Source organism: Microtus ochrogaster, linkage group LG9 (assembly GCF_000317375.1).
Source record: "Microtus ochrogaster isolate Prairie Vole_2 linkage group LG9, MicOch1.0, whole genome shotgun sequence".
NCBI classification, from domain to species: domain Eukaryota; kingdom Metazoa; phylum Chordata; class Mammalia; order Rodentia; family Cricetidae; genus Microtus; species Microtus ochrogaster.
This window is the reverse complement of record NC_022034.1, coordinates 17922487-17938775: the sequence shown is the minus strand read 5'-3', so window position 1 is coordinate 17938775 and position 16289 is coordinate 17922487. Positions and strand designations below refer to the sequence as shown.

Genomic DNA, 16289 nt, shown 5'->3' with positions numbered 1-16289 from the left:
TAGGTAACTGAAATCATGGGAAGCAAAACCATGGCTTAGGAGGAGACTATTGTAGTGTTTCGATGTCAGACTGTCACTTGTAATGTGTAAACTACCCTTGTTGTATAAGGACTTATAATAAGGATTTCTCATGGGCCAGCTAGAACAGGCATCCTGAGAGATGTAATACATGTTTTACTTTGAAAACGGAAAGTTGTAACTTCCACACATTCGTGAGAGAGTAGAGAGTTGGATGGAATAGGGGAGAGGATGTAGGAAAGATTTGATTCGCAATCTTGATAATCCATTGTGGGAAAATTCAAAGGAGGTTAGAGATCGCTTAGGAGCTATGCCTTTTTTTTTTTTTTTTTGAAGTACTGTGGTGAGAGAACATTTTGAGCTCATGAAATGTCCCCCTGAGAGCTCGCGGGGTGATCTCCTGTCACTCCAGTTCCGGCTGTTCTCTGGGATACACCCACTTGAGAGCAAGGAATTCCAGTCACATCTGTCTCATGCTTGCTTACTTTGCATGATTGAATTTTAAATTATTCTTCCAAATGTTGTCGGCCTCAGACTGAGCCGTGGAAGATGATAGTGGTTCTAATCCTGGGTTAATGAGAGCTGTAAAATAACCGTGGGCACAGTGCCTTCTGCCAGTGTTTATGGAATGACACTGAGATTAACTTTATTTTAATTAGGAGCAGCACTGTCAGTGCAATTCTTTTAATGAGTGCCAGGTTAAGTACATGACTTATATCAGAGCTGTGAATAAATCTCATTCTGGTTAATGTTCGCATCTTCCACTCATCAGACTTGTTTTCTTTTTATAGGAGGTGTTTTTTCTTTTATTTTATGTTTTAAAAAAATGAAATTGTTGGTTTTGTCAAAAGCTGAACAGAAATAATGTTCAGAATAATTGATGCTTTGGTTGGTTGAACCATTTGAGAGCAGAACTTTGCAGTGTTTAACAGTGATGATTAGGGCCAGAGAGACGACTCAGTGGTTACAAGAGCTGACTGCTCCTGTGGACGATCCAGGTTTGGTTCCCAGGGCCCTCATAAGTGTCTAACAATTGCCTGTAACTCTAGCTCCAGGGGATCTGATGCCCATCTTCTGGCTTCTGCAAGCGCGTGCGGGCACATACACACACACACATGCACACGCACACACACACTCTGCAAGCATGCATGCGCGCACATGCGTGCACGCACGCGCGCGCGCACACACACACACACCTTTAAAAAGATGAACTATTTTGAACACAGATGTCAGTTAGATAAAGTTCAAAACATCTGCTACAGACTGAAGTGTGTACTCACAACCACATTCATATGAACGCTAGCCATTCAGAACACAAATGGATGCATTAAGGTCAAAGATAATAAAGTTAAATGAGATCATTATGTTCGGCCCCAATCTGATCAACTGGTATCTTTAGTAAAAGAGGAATTTTAGGCAGGCAGAGACAGTAGCTAACTAGTACATGTTCATAGAGAGGCGGCCCTCTCCAAGAACATGTTCTGACCGCACATGCTGGAATCTACAATGCTCTCTACAGTATAGCCTTGGAGTGAGTCATACTCTGTCCTTTCTGCAGTGCTCTATTGTTTACACAAAATTGGTTTCCCTATTTGGCACAGGACAGTCAAGATGTGAGAGTCTTGGAGGACAGCAGCCACACCACAGGAAACACATTCTAGGAAAAAAAAAAAGAGGACTAACTGAAATGATCAGGAAGTCCAGTCTTGTTCAAGTTTCAAATCCTCCACCCTGCATTTAAACCAGAAGTACAGCAGAACTCCACTTTCCTTTGACTCTCTGCCGCTGCTGCCCACAAAGTGTCAGAGTGTGCTCCAAGGTGGGACAGGCAAGGAAGAAGCCAGACAGGACCACAGCCTCTCTCCATTGTTCTCTTTGGCTAATGGGGAATTTGTGGCAGCACATGCTTGACAGGACCCCAAAGGCAAAGACCGCCCCCAATCAACCAGTCAATCAAAGCTAAGGGATAATGAAAGTTCAGTGAAGTCCAGCTCTCATATAAAGGCTAAAGGGACAATTTGTCAGCATGATGCACATGAGGAAGGATGGCAGCAACATCAGAGAAATGAACACAGACAGTGTCATGTAGAAAACCAGTGCTCTGATGATGACAAAGTCATTCTCACACAGAGTGACTGGAAATCCTAAGCCGTGGGGGCCAAGGTCAGAAGGAGTGGTGTCCCCATCTTCTGTCAAGAAGGAAGGCATTGTGTTAACTTTTCATTAACTAGTCAACATTTGTGTAAACAATAGAGCATTGTAGAAAGGACAGAGTATGACTCACTCCACTGCTATACTATAGAGAACATTGTAGATTCCAGCATGTTCTGTCAGAACATGTTCTTGGAGAGGGTCTCTCTGGAGTGTGTGGGCCTGTAGAACCTTATAGAGAGTGTGTGACGCCAGCTATCCTGTACCAACATGGCAGCTATGTGAACTAACCATCCTGAAAGCAGACATTGTCACTCAGTTGTGCCTTCAGGTGATAGTGACCCTAGGCAGCTGGTCCAGGTTCAATTGTTCTGACTGTAATTCATGGGCACCTAACGATGACTCAACCCAGACAAACTGCTTCCAAACATCTGACCTTCAGATAGTGTGAAATGGTAAATGCTTCTATTTTATTAAGCAGTTCTTGAAGTAATTTTTTCCTGCATCAATATTTAACTAATAATCATGGCACATAAAGCATGTGTGTGTTGTGTGTTAGTGTGGATATATGGGTGACTGTGTGTGTGTGTTTGTGTGTGTGTGTGTGTATGTGTGTGTGTGCGCACGCGCATGTGTGCCTGTGCCTGTGGAAGCCAGAGACTGACCTTGGGTGTCTTCAGTTACACCCCATCTTTTATTCTTTGAGACAAGGTCTCTCACTGAACCTGAAGCTCCCTGATATGCCTTTGCTGCCTAGCCAGTGGGCTTCAGCGATCCACCTTTCTCCACCCTCTCCCCTCAGTGTAGGAGCTACAATGGTGCACTGCCATGTCTGGCTTTTTACTTGAGCTCTGGGAATCCAAACCCCTGCCCCCATGCTTGCAAGACAGGAACTTTACTGATCGAACCATCATTCCAGCAACTAAAACTTACTTTAATTAGTTCTTCATAAATTCATAACTTTGCATGTCAGTTCTGCTAGATTTTAGGCAATATGGAAAGCAGGACTTCCACAGTAGAAGTAAAAATCACCATGATTTGTTCACCTTTTCTGCACAGAATTGTCTCTATTTTCTTCCACTGTACCTAGATGCTCAGCACTGCTCCAGATCACGTTTGGCTCAGCGGCTCCTCATGAGCCCTGTTTCCACTCCCTGGTCTCAGCCACCCACCTAGACAACAACATCCCTTGCACAGGTGCAGTAGAATTCCAGTGAGCGCTCAGAGGTATACACAGGTCTTCAGCCTCTTACGTATACAACCCTCCCAGGCCAACAAGGTCTCCGTGATGAGTTTAAGAACCATTCAGCCACCGTGGGAAGGCATGACTGCAGCTGTGAAACGTTTTCCTCATCAGTCCTGGGAGAAGAGACAGCACACAGAAAACTTGGATAGATCAAAGAAGAAGCCAAGTCTACTTTTAAGACCTTGAGTATCAGACTGTAACGGAGAAACCTGAAGTAGTGATGGATGCCTACTTAATTCTGGGACAGGATGTGGAGCTGTCAGTTATTCTTGCATCATAAATCAACGCTGGACCCATATGGTCCCAGGAGAGGTACCTCCTTGGTGCCCATGACTTGAATGAGCCAGTGGATCAGCAAACCGCCTGGTGGGAAATGAGTGTGTTGAGGTAGCTGGGTGTTCCCATCTTATTTATGCTGCCGTGATTTAACAACAACAAGAATAAGAGTAATGTTAAGGGAGAAAATGTTTATACAACTTATAAATCCAGCTCCCAGTCCATCATTTCAGGGAAGTCAAGGCAGAAACGTGCAGTAGCTAGTCATATCACTTAAGTACTTTACCACCTTCTGGCTTTGGGGAAAGTGACTGCACCCACTTCAGTCTGGTCTAACAAATTCTTCTCCCACACCTTTCTTTTCTTAAAAATTTGTATTAGTTCTTCGGGAATTTTATGTATTTTGGTCATAGTCATTTCTCCTCTGCCTCCTCCCAGATCCAACCTTTCCCTACCCACCCATCTTTCCTTCACCTTTCTTAAATCTTAACCTTTCTTCCTCCCTCTTCCCCCTTTCTCCACCCTCCCTCTACTCCCTATCCTTTTGCACACGGGCACAATTACACATAACTAGTAAACGTACACTTGTGGTAATCCAGTTAGGAGTATAAACATTGACCGTTACTATTCTGTTCACATGGAGTTTACTCACGCCCACTCATTTTGAAGGCTAAACTTTGACACTGACGGGGGACAGTAACCTTGGCAGTTTGAGCCTGTGGTCTAAAAGGCAAGAGGAGGGCTTTTTTTTTTCTGTTTTAGCCATTTTGTGAGCTGCAGTTCTCTGAGGGCTAGTGTCAGTGTCCGGTCCTTGGGCATGGACATCTTTGTCCTGACTTCAAGTCCCCAGGTCGTGGGTGGAAGCATGCCACCAAGGGGCTGGGGGCAGGCTCAGCTGCTTGTGCCATTTCTGCCTTCTCCTCCCTGGTTTCCCAGGCTGATCCCCTTGGACCTGCTCCAGGTAACATGTGGTTCTGAGAAGGACTGGTGTCTGACAGTCTGTTCCCAGTCAGGGTGTTGATCTCGGGCTTTACAAAGTTGTCCCTCACCCCACCCCCGCCCAATCCCAACAAGAGCTACTGGGTTATGAAATGCTGAAGGCACTTCCTGGAAACAGGGAATTCACCAAACAGAAACTCACAATGAGAGCTATGAGTAAATTCTACAAGTGTTTGCTCCTCGTGGGGGTTCACAGGTGGCTGATTCTGCAGACTTAGCTGGGCAGCCAGTCACTGGGGCTGCCAGGGTAGGAAACTGCTTGGGGATTCTAGCCCTGCAGAGGGAGAACAAGAAGGGAGGCTCACTTAGCCAACTCATCAAATCACGAAACACTGGGAGCGATCTGGAAGGGAATGTTTCACCAGATAGGTACAAAGGAGGCAAGATCCATTTAAACAGACACTGTTAAAACAACTCTTACCTTTTTCAAGGTCCTCATGCATCTTTTTATTATTATTTAATTTTAAAATAGGGCCTCACTTTGTAGCCTAGGTAAGATGAGAACTTCATGTAGATCAGACTCATCTCAAATTTATAGTGATCCTTCTGCTTCAGACTTCCAAGTGCTGGGATTACAAGCTTGAACCATCATAGGCTGCCTCATACATGTGAGGTACTTCCCCACTGTTGCTGCTCTGAGTTCAATCCACACATACAGTTACATAATATTCTGAGACTGGAACGGAAGCTTGGTCATTTTTCTTTTCAGGCCAAGTCTGCACTTTGTTGTGGTCATTCATGTCCATGTAAATAAAACTGTGTGCTTCTCTCCTGGAAGTCTATCTTAGGGAGGTGCCAGCAGGGTTCCCTCAAAGGCAAAGGGAAACCTTCCTTCTGTAGAAGGGAATGTCTTCACATGTTGGATGGCAGAAATGACTCTTAGAGATGGTAGAGTTACTGCAGAAGGAACTGGATTAGGGTACCCTCTGCTATCCTAGAGAAATGCCAAGGCCAGGCACTTAACAAAGGAAAGAAGGATATCTTGTTTCACAGTTCTGCTTAAAGGGCAAGAAGTGGTACCTGGCGGTGGCCTTCTGGGCCACTAAGTCTAAGGTATAGGATGTTCACATGACAAGAGACAAGGAGTGCACATAGGTGTATCGACTGATCTCTCTCTTCTTTCTTTCTTTCTTTCTTTCTTTCTTTCTTTTTCTTTTCCTTTTTCTCTTTCTCTCTTTTGTTCTTTCTTTCTTTTTCTCTTTCTCTCTCTTTCATTCTTTCTTTCTCTTTCTTTCTTACTATCTTTTCTTCCTTAAAATAAGATTTGGTGTGACCTGGGCTAGCCCTCAATCTCTCTGTGTAATCTAAGGTGACCTTGAACTTCTGAGCACTGATTTTATAGAGATGCCTAAGTACACCTGGTTTATGGGTACTGAAATCAAACTCAGGGCTGATTAATGCTTGCTAGGCAAGCAGTGTCTTCCAACTGAGCTCCATCCATCTCTAAACCTCTCTTTTTTACCCAGATTCATCTGTTGTCTGAGGTTTTGTGTCCTGCCTGGTTCCTGCAGTCGTTAAGTCCCAAAGAAATTACACAGAGGTCTACATTATTTATAAATTGATCGGCCCATTAGCTCAAGGTTTTTATTAACTCTTATAACTTATATTAGTCCATTATTCTTATCTATGTTAGCCACGTGGCTCAGTATCTTATTCAGTGAGGCAGTTACATCATGCTTCTTCTGTGTCTGGGCCAAGACTCTAGAGGAATGGGCTTTCTACTTCTCAGAATTCTCCTGTTCTCCGCTACTTTTTGTCTGGTTGTCCTGCCTATATTCATCCTCCAGGGATGTCCTTAGCTAATGCAGTCACCCCCAAAGGCCATGACTAAGAACACCCTAGTTAAACCACATTGCTAGCCTTTCAACATTTCATAGTGGGGGTTAGATTTTAACCCATGAAGTCTCAAGAGATACCCAAAGCACCCTCAAATCTTAGCATGAGACAAAGTTGAAAAACTCTGCTCACTGCAGATGGGGCCAGAGATACCTTTATTTCTCTTATAGTTCTTTTTAAAACTTTTTATTTAACTGCTAACACTTTAGAATTAGGGCACCACATATAAAATATAGAATATCCTAAAACCTGAAGACCTAGATTATTGGGCCTGAATGGTTCCTGGTAGAAGTAAGGACGTGAAGAGTGGCCCTGGTATATTGATGGCTTACTGGACTCTGCTGTGGACCCAGGGGGAGCAGTCTTTGTACCAGAATTGGTAGGATCAGAGCCTGGGTCCGCAGCCTTTGTAAGCTAGATTTAGCTACCTGACTCAATAAACCAACTTATTTTATTTACGTGCCTGTGTTTTCATGTCCATGTGTATGTATCTGTGCAATGTATGCATGTCTGTGGGTGTCTAGAGGGGCCAGAAGAAGGAATTTTAGGGAGCTGTGAACTGTCTGATTTGGGCACGAGGATCCAACTTCAGGTCCTCCTGGTTGAGCAACAATCACTCTCAACCAATAAGCTCTCTCTCCAGTCCCACAACCAGCCAGTTAAAGTTATTTAACAGTGAAGAGCAGAGAAGGGAGGTTTCTTCAGTATGGCCTCATTGGGTAGAGGATCAAAGGGATCCAATGACACACACCCATGCCCGCAAATCCATCGCTAGGGTCCTGATGAGGTTTAGGTTTAAACAGAGGGTCAGAGGCATGCATAATTAAATAGGCTGGGTCAAAGTGTGGTTCAGTCCATCACTGGCTCGTTGTGTGGGCTGCAGAGTCTTCTGCAGGGTGCTCTGACAAGTCAAAACTGTGAAATCTCTCCTCCTCTGTCTAGCACCAGGCTTCAGTCCTTTCCTCCTCCTAGTGTGAGATCCCCAGAGAAATGTCAATAGTCTGATAGGCAAAGAAGGGGGGGGGGTTACAATTGTTTCCCTTTAGAATATTTTCATTCCTGCCAGGATGAAGGGGGGAAGACATTGCTGGGAAACAGACAGCCACCAGGCTGATAGGTGCTAGGTGCCGAGACAAGCTTGGAGAAAACAGGAGCCAGGATCCTTCCCTTAGAGGCGGCATGCCTGGAACAAAAAGGGATGCAGCCACACCTTAGCAAACATAGTTTAGGAGCGGAGCCAGCTCAAACACTTCTGAGCAACTCCAAGGCTGTGTTGTTCAGGAAGTTCCTCAGAGGTAAAGGGCAGCTGCACGCTGGAAACGCAGGATGGGGGAGCTCAGGGCTAGCCTCAAGAACAAGTAGCTGCTGCCTTGAAATTACCGATCGATCGTTTCCCAACGGGTGGCATTTCCTACTACAGTGTACCCTCCCCACATGATGTAGGCTGTCCTGGCAGAGCTCCACAAATCAGGGCTCCCTGCCTCAAGGAGGAGATGCTTCTGAAACTGGAAACTTTAAAGTGTTGGCGCTCTGATGACTGACACTGATTGTCAGCTTGACAGGATCTACAATCGAGAGACAAGCCTCTGGGCACATCTGTGAGGGATTTAATAGCCCGACTTAATCGAAATGGCAAGATTCGACCTTAAGATGTCCTGTGTCACTCTACACGCTGGGCATCCTGGACTGCGTAGAAAGGAGAATGTGGACTAGGCATCGACAATCCTCTCCCTCCCTCTCTCTCGCCTCTCTCCCCACTCCCCACCTCTCTTCACTTCCCTCCTCTTTCCATCCCTCCCTCCTTCCCCAGCTGTGGATGTGATACGCCCATCTGCCTCATTCCTGCTGCCACGACTTCCCCACTACGATGGACACTGCCACAGAAGAGTGAGCTCAAGCAGACCCTTCCTTCCATAAGTTGCCCTTGGCCAGCTATTGTGTTGGTGATGGGGAAAAGTAACTAACACAGATGCCCCATAGCTCTGGGATCTCAAGAAGACTTGTGATCATCAAGGAGATCACGGAACCAGCCAGTGGGGGCTCAGACCACCTGGAGGATGCAAAAAACATGGAACCCCATCAGTGCTGGGTGGGCGGGACATTATTGCTGCCTCACACAGCATGAAAGTAACAACTCTGTGAAAGTGTTACACATCAGGCAGCCAGGTCGGGCTAGGACCCGGCTGGGGGAACAGTGCAGTTCCCTGTGATCTGACTGTCCCAGGATAGTCACTGAATAACCCCAGAGAGGTTTCTATTCAGAGTTACTACTTCCTTCCCAAGCAAATATAGTCTACGTATCCGGCTGCCATAAAAGACCTCAGTCCACTGCTTTGAGGGTCAAACAAAATGCCAATGTACTATTTCACCAAGTAAGTTATACTGGAGTCTGGGACTAAAACTTCCCATTCACATGTGGTCCTTACAGCAATTAAATTAAATTTAAATGCTTATACATACGTACACATATACGTATATGTATGCATATATAAGAACATATATAAGTGCTTTTAATTATGTATATAATTATATAACTTAATTATATATAATTAACCATAGATATGTAATTAAAACCATTTAAATTTGATGGTTTTCAATATGATGTTTTGAAATATATATCTATATATATATACATACATACATACATGTAGAGGTGCTGCATCACGATAATTTCCATACATATGTGCTATTTTTACTGTAGTCACGCAGGTGTGCTAAGCGTACTCCTCAGCCGTAGTGAGATGCCAGGGCCTCGCACCAGCATGGCTTCACATTCCTTGCCTACTTTGGCCTTGATGTCCATTCCACTCTGCTTCTGTGAATCAGAGTTTTTGAGCTTTCATGCATGAGTGAAATCGGGCAGTCTTTGTCTCTCTGTAGTTGGTTTATTTTACTTAGTATTGGATCCTATAGTTTCCTCTGTGTTGTTACAAATGATACGATTTCCTTCCTTTTCTTATCCATTGCTGTTTTGGTAAACAATGAGATCAATCCCTTATTTTGACAGTTATCACAGGAGCACGGATCTTTGGCGTGCGGATATCCACTTATACCTTTTTGTGGTCCTGGGGATTGTACCCCGGACATCACCCACACAGGGCAAGTGCTTGACCATTGAGCTACAGCCCCAGCATGAACATGCCATTTCGTTCCCTTTAGATACACACCCAAGAGTAAGCTTGCTGGCTCGTGTGGTAGGTTCCAATTTGAATTCTCTTAAGGAATCTTCACTGTATTTTCATAATTGCTTCTCTAATTTACATCCCCCCCAACACTGCAGTAGGATTCCCCTTTATTCTACATTCTTGCCAGAAATGTACCTTTTATCTTTTTGTTTTCAAGGCAAAGATTGCAGAACATGTCTCAGCCCGGCCTCCGTCTTGCAGTAATTCTGGGGTTACAGGTGCCTGGCAGCACACCTAGTTCCTCTCGTTACTTAGATGACCATTCTAACAGGTATAGTTTGCGTTCCAGGTTTTGATTTGTGTTTTTCTAATGATTAGTGGTGGTGAGCCATTTGTGTCCCTTCTGCTGAATGCCTAGTTAGTACTTCGCCTGTGTTTTACTGAGCCATGTGCCAGGACATCAAGTTCCCTGTACCCTTTCCATCGCTGGGCCCTAGCACATGCATAGCCTGCGATGATTTCCTTTGCAATGCAGATTTTTCATTTAATGAATCCAATTGTCTATTTTTGCTTTTGCTGTCTGTGTTTTGGAGGGAGAGTGATATTTGAAACATTATTGTCTAGATAAATGTCCCAATGGCCTTATGTTTCCTTTTTAGTAGAGCTTCATATCTTACAATTAAGCCTTCTTTTAGTTTACCTATGAATTGCTGTAGACATCTTCCCCCCACAACCATGGATGCAGTTCTCAGGCACCTGGACAACATTCCCTGGGGGAGGGAAAGGGGGTCTCAGGAGCAGGTTCTAAATTCCTAAATCCATCCAATTCATAATCTCCTTATTTTAAAGTAAACATATATTTATTATTATTTTACAAGTATGTGCACGTGTCTGTATGTATGTATATGTAGCGTGTATATACAGTGTGCCAAGAGTCCAGAAGAGGGCGTCAGAGGCTCTGGGTTTAGATTGGTGTAAGCTGTCATGTAGGTGCTGGGTTCTCTGCCAAAGAAGCTGGTTATTCTTAAACTACTGAGTCGACACTCCAGCGGCACACACACCTCCCATCCTCTTTATGTGAAATATGGTTTTAAGAACTCTCTGACTCTTTCCCCTCATTTTTAATGAGCTCTATACACTGATTGTATACTTTGTTTTGGAAGGTGTACTGACTAGTTTTGCGTGTCAACTCGACACAAGTTAGAGTCATCAGAGAGGAAGGAGTCTCGGTTGAGGAAATGCCTCCATGAGATCCAGCTGTAAGGCATTTTCTCAATTAGGGATCAGTGGGGGAGGGACCACCTGGCCCACCCCATGGTAGGTGGTGCCATCCCTGAGCTGGTGGTCTTGGGTTCTATAAGAATGCAGGCTGGGCAAGCCATGGCAAACAAGCCAGTAAACAACCCCCCTCCATGGCCTCTGCAGCAGCTCCTGCCTCCAAGATCCTGCCCTGCTTGAGTTCCTGTCCTGACTTCCTTCAGTGATGAAAGGCAACATGGAAGTGTAAGCTGAATGAACCCTTTCCTCTTTAACTTGCTTTTTGGTTCTGGTGTTTTGTCTCAGCAATAGAAGGCCTAACTAAGACAGAGGTGCCATTACCTATCACTGAGAATCATGGCAAAATGTACTTTGGTTTCTATGCACTGGGTCCCATGATACAGAGTTGCTGTGTAATAATCCTTCTGTACACTGTGTGAACATATGTCATTGTGATTAGCTTTATAAACAAGCTGACTGACCAATAACTGAATAGGATAAAGCTAGGTGGGAACTGAGAATGCTGGGATGAAGAAAGGCAGAGTCAGAGGAGTCACCAGTTAGGTGGAGAATGAGTCTGACATACAAAATGAGGTAGAAGCCACAAACCTCAGTCAGGGTAGCACATAGATTAACAGAAATGGGTTAAGTAGTAAGAGCTACTTAGTAATAAGCATGAGCTATTGGCCAAGCATTTATAATTTATATTAAGCCTCCAAGTCAGTTATTTGGAAAGTAACTGCCAGTTATTTGGGAGTAGGTTGTCAGGACGGAAAAACTCTGCCTACACAGAGTCATAGTCATGATTCCATTGAACCTTTCCAACACCACTGTGAGGTGTTACCTTTACACCAGTTTTCATATAAGGAGATCGAGACTGATGGATGTCTTCCCCAGGTCAACAAGCTGAACAGTGATCGATGCCAGATTCAAATTCAGGTCTATCTGGCTGCCAGGACTAGAAAAGATTACTGCAGCAGTTGAGGTTTTTGTTTGTCTGTTTGTTTTTGTATTTCTTTTCATAGCTGTTTGTATATATGCCAAGAAAAGTCCCCAAAACAGAACTTGGAAATGTTAATCAAAGCATGCAAATGTGTCTTGCAGCTTATATTGTTGCTTCTTTTATTAAGAGTTGGGAATAAAACTCAGGGTTCAATCTCATAACATCACGGGGTAGAGACGCCAAAGCACTAGTCCAAAATCTAAGCTTGTTTTTCCTTTTCCTCCCTGGACACACAGCTGAACCTGTGTACCAAATCCTTCTGCATTAGGAATGGTGCAACAGTATTGGGTGGAGTGAATGCATGTTTTCTCCTCCATGGCCCATGAAAACCCACCCTATGCTATCTTTCAGCCTCCCCTGGTGGCTTGATTTCAGCACCCAGTATGACCTTGAAGTAACATAACCTTCAACTCGAAGATACAGAGCTTGTAGGAATGGCTTTTTAAATGGAGGAGAGTTGTTCATCTCTCCGCAGCTAATAGATGAGTATGGAATGGAGGCCCACTGCAGTGGGCCCATTGTATATTTTGGGCATCTGCTGCAGCACTTAGCTTGCTCTAATGAACACACACTGTGTTCCTGATAGAGCAGCAGGTGCAGCAGCTGAGCTTGAGACACCCGGGCCAGATGGAGATGCGTGCTCCGTGAAACCCAGGCAGGGCCTGCTGACACTGCTGCTTATTTCCAAGAAAGCAAATGTATTTATTCAAGGTTTTCTGAAATATTACTTAATGCCAGTAAGGACCAGCTAACGAGTTATAGCCTGAGAGGTGTCTGGGGGCATGCAGCTTAGAGTCCATACATAAACATGATTCATATATTATATTGCCAGATCAGGCTTGCTAATGGTTCCCATTAACTAAGCTCCCTAGATACCAGACTCATTTCTTATGTACATGCAGAAAATTTATTAACACCTCAGGGAGGTTTGGTGAAAGCCAAGGTCTTGATCCTGCAAAAGAGACCCTTCCTGACCATCCTTTTACATGCTTGCTTCGAACTTAATTTCTTTTGGGGGTATTCTGGGCTGAGCATAAAGGCAGCATCTCAAAAGATAGCTACTACAGCAAAGAAACACCAGCTCTTCAAGGAAGCTGCTTTAATCTGCTGCAAACACTCACGGTCCCTCCCAGTTAGACAGGCTTGAATTTGTTATTCTTTTCTGTGACATTATGATTCACACCTTGTTCACAGTGTGAAGATGAAGGGTTTCTGGTTCCTGTCTGGCTCAGTAAGCAAGAGCTTGTTGAGACCGAGAATCAGATTCGCTTTGTTTTTGAAACAGGGTCTCATACTGACCCATGCTGATCTTTCCTATGTTGCCCAGGTTAGCCCCGAACTCAAGATTATCCTGCCTTAGTTTCTCAAGTGCTTGGTTTACAGATATATGGCATGATGCCTGGTTCTGAAGATCAAATTTATGAAGGAGACTGTTTCAGGAATAGAACCTGGGTTTGGAGGAACATGAGTGTCCACGACAAAAGGAATCTGCTCTGCAGAGACACTCTGGAATGTTCTTGTCTGTATGTAATGGGCATACATCATGCTTGCACACAGGGGCACTTTGTACACATTTGTTGAGAATCCTCTTGATGAGATGCCCCATGACACATGGCTTCAGTGGCCTGCGGCCTTGACAAGAGAAACTTGGCAGGTGTTCGGGTTTCCTTTCCGCTGCTGTGATGAAAACCTGGGAAAGAGTTTAGTTGCCTTAAACTTCCAGGTGACAGTCCATGATTGAGGGAAGCCAGACCAGGAACTCAGAGGGAGAAGCCAGCTGTGGAAGAATGTTGCTCACTAGTTCACTCGCTGGCTTATGCACAACTAATCTCTTCCTCAGCCCAGACTCAACTGCTTATAGATAGTGCGGTCCGCAGTGGGCTGGCCTCTATACATCCATCATCAGTCAAGACAGCCTCTCACAGACGTGGCTCCAGGCCAACGGAAGGAGGCAATACTTGGCTCCTTGGTTCTTCCTCTTAGGTGACTCTAGGTTGTGTCAAGGAGACAGTTGTAACAGGCTGTCTTACAGACTTCCTCTGACTCTCTGCAAGGTAATTCAAGGATTAAGCAGCATCTATGAATAAAACCCTGGGGACAGTGGCTGCCATTTAGCAAGGGTTATGTCAGGGTTGCCATCTTTACTACAGTAGTAATATTAATATTTCTTTTAAATATTGACTTCTAGGATAGTGACATGATTCTTAATGTCTTTCTCTTAAAAAAACTGAAGAGAAAAATAATATGAAACTATTATAGCTTATAAAGATAATATTTTTTTGGTCCAAACAGCATTTGGTGTTTAAATGTCTTTGTATTTTAGATTAACACATATAGTCATGAATTTATTCATTATACCAGCTGCTTGCCAAATATCGTGATAACTACTGGAAATTCCATTCTAATACAACAAGCCAAATCCATTCCCCATTTTTTTCTTCTGAGATCTTGTGCTCTATACCCTGTGTTGAAATTAATCTCTTTCTCTAGCTCCACACATTTTTTTTTCAGAGATCACTTTGGTTTTATATTTTGAATCTCCAAGCTTTAACAAGCCAGTTTAGACATGTCTAACCCGTAGCCTTAGGGACATATGTTCCAGCATAGCCAGGAATATAGACCAACACGGTTGTATAGGATACTTGCATGTGGTGATGTCAAAAATGGGACACCCCAGATTTCTGTCCCTTTAAAGGTCTTTAAGGACATTTAAAAGTCATTATAATACTTATTTAATTGTATGTGTGTGTGTGTGTGTGTGTCTGTGTTGAATGGGCACTCATGCCATAGTACATGTATGGAGGTCGGAGAACAACTTACAAGGCTTATTTCTGTCCTTCCAACATGAGGTTCGGGAGATTGAACTCATGCCATTAGGCTTGAGCAGAAAGTGACTTTCATGACTCACTCCAGAGTCTCTTTTTTTGGTAACATACGTTAATTGTCCAGAAAACTGGGTTCCATTATGCCATTTCCATACATGTAATTAATATATTTTGATCATGCCCACCTCTTTCTAGTATCCTGCCCTTTCTTTCTGGACTCTTTTTTTATATCCCCTGATGTACTTACTAGGTCTTGGGCTCAGTTTCTATTAATCGTGGTGGCCATTCCCTGCATTTGTGTAAAATTCATCATTTTTAAAAATTAGACTTTTGGATGATTAGTGTTTGTAAAAGGCTATTTCTAATTCTAAGTGTGGTACTCTATGTCCATTTCCTTCCCTTTTCATGAAGTGCAGAGTGAGAACATGTGCTTGTGGAGGTCATCCACCTAGACGTGATACCCTTGGCCTTGGGAAGCATTTCCAGTGGGACTAGCAAGATGGGGCTGGCCTGTTGCCCTCACACCAGGAACCGTGGCTGACAAACATTGGTGCCCACAGTTTGTGACTCCTCAATGGGCCTGGACAGAGCCCTAGAGCCCTTAACACATGGAGAGCTAGGCAGCCCTGGAAGTAATCAAGGTGTCTTTATTCATTTATATGTTTGCGTGCATGTGTGCCTGTGCATGTATGTGTGTGTGTGTTTGTACATATATGTGCACTGAATCCTAGTATAGGCCTTTTGCCCTTGTTATTGTCTCATTGTGGTTTATACCAGTTGGAAGCAGCTACTCTCCTGGAGGTGAGAAAGATTGTCAGGCATGGAAGGACCAACCACAATGGAGATGAGAAAAGGCCAGGCTTGCAGGAAAACTGCCAGGAGGAGCAGTGCTGGAGGATGGGACACGTGGAGCAAGAACCTGAGAACAGGGAAGGTCAAAAGAGGCACCCACTTCACGCACACACAGATTAGCCCTGGGACACCAGCCTGCCCAGCACTGCCTTCCAGGTTCAGCAATTGCAGACGGCCTGGCCTATCAGCCGTATGCGGCATCTGGCCTTTCCCATGCCTGCCATCCTTGAAAGAGCAAACCCGAGGATATAGCATAATATGTAAATAAACTCCTTAGAGTTCCTCAGAAAGTCTGAGATTTTCTGGCTCACAAAAATCGTGCATTGAGTGCTCGCTTCGGCAGCACATATACTAAAATTGGAACGATACAGAGAAGATTAGCATGGCCCCTGCGCAAGGATGACACGCAAATTCGTGAAGCGTTTCATACTTTTTTAGGAAAAAAAATCGTGCATTGACTAGAGTTTTTATCTCTGGACCTGATGGCAGTTATTCCCACTGTGGTTCTGATTTGTACAAGCAACGGTTTGGAAGAACCTTGAGGGCGCTCCTCATTCATCATGCTCTGATGCATTGCTGGGTTTTTCCATCTAAATCTCCTTCTCTCCATTTGTTAGTGCTCAGACAGCCAAAGGGCATCCGTGGAATACTTTATAATTTTCTCTTTCTGTGGGTTGGTTTGTCAGGGCAGAGAAGGCCAC

General features: G+C 44.2%; 1 non-coding gene across 1 annotated transcript; it reads left to right on the top strand.

Moving 5' to 3' along the window:
• Nucleotides 1-15915: 15915 nt before the first annotated feature.
• Nucleotides 15916-16022, top strand: LOC113457896. The gene has a single exon (XR_003378374.1). It is a non-coding gene; the product is annotated as a U6 spliceosomal RNA (small nuclear RNA).
• The last annotated feature ends 267 nt before the right edge of the window (nt 16023-16289 follow it).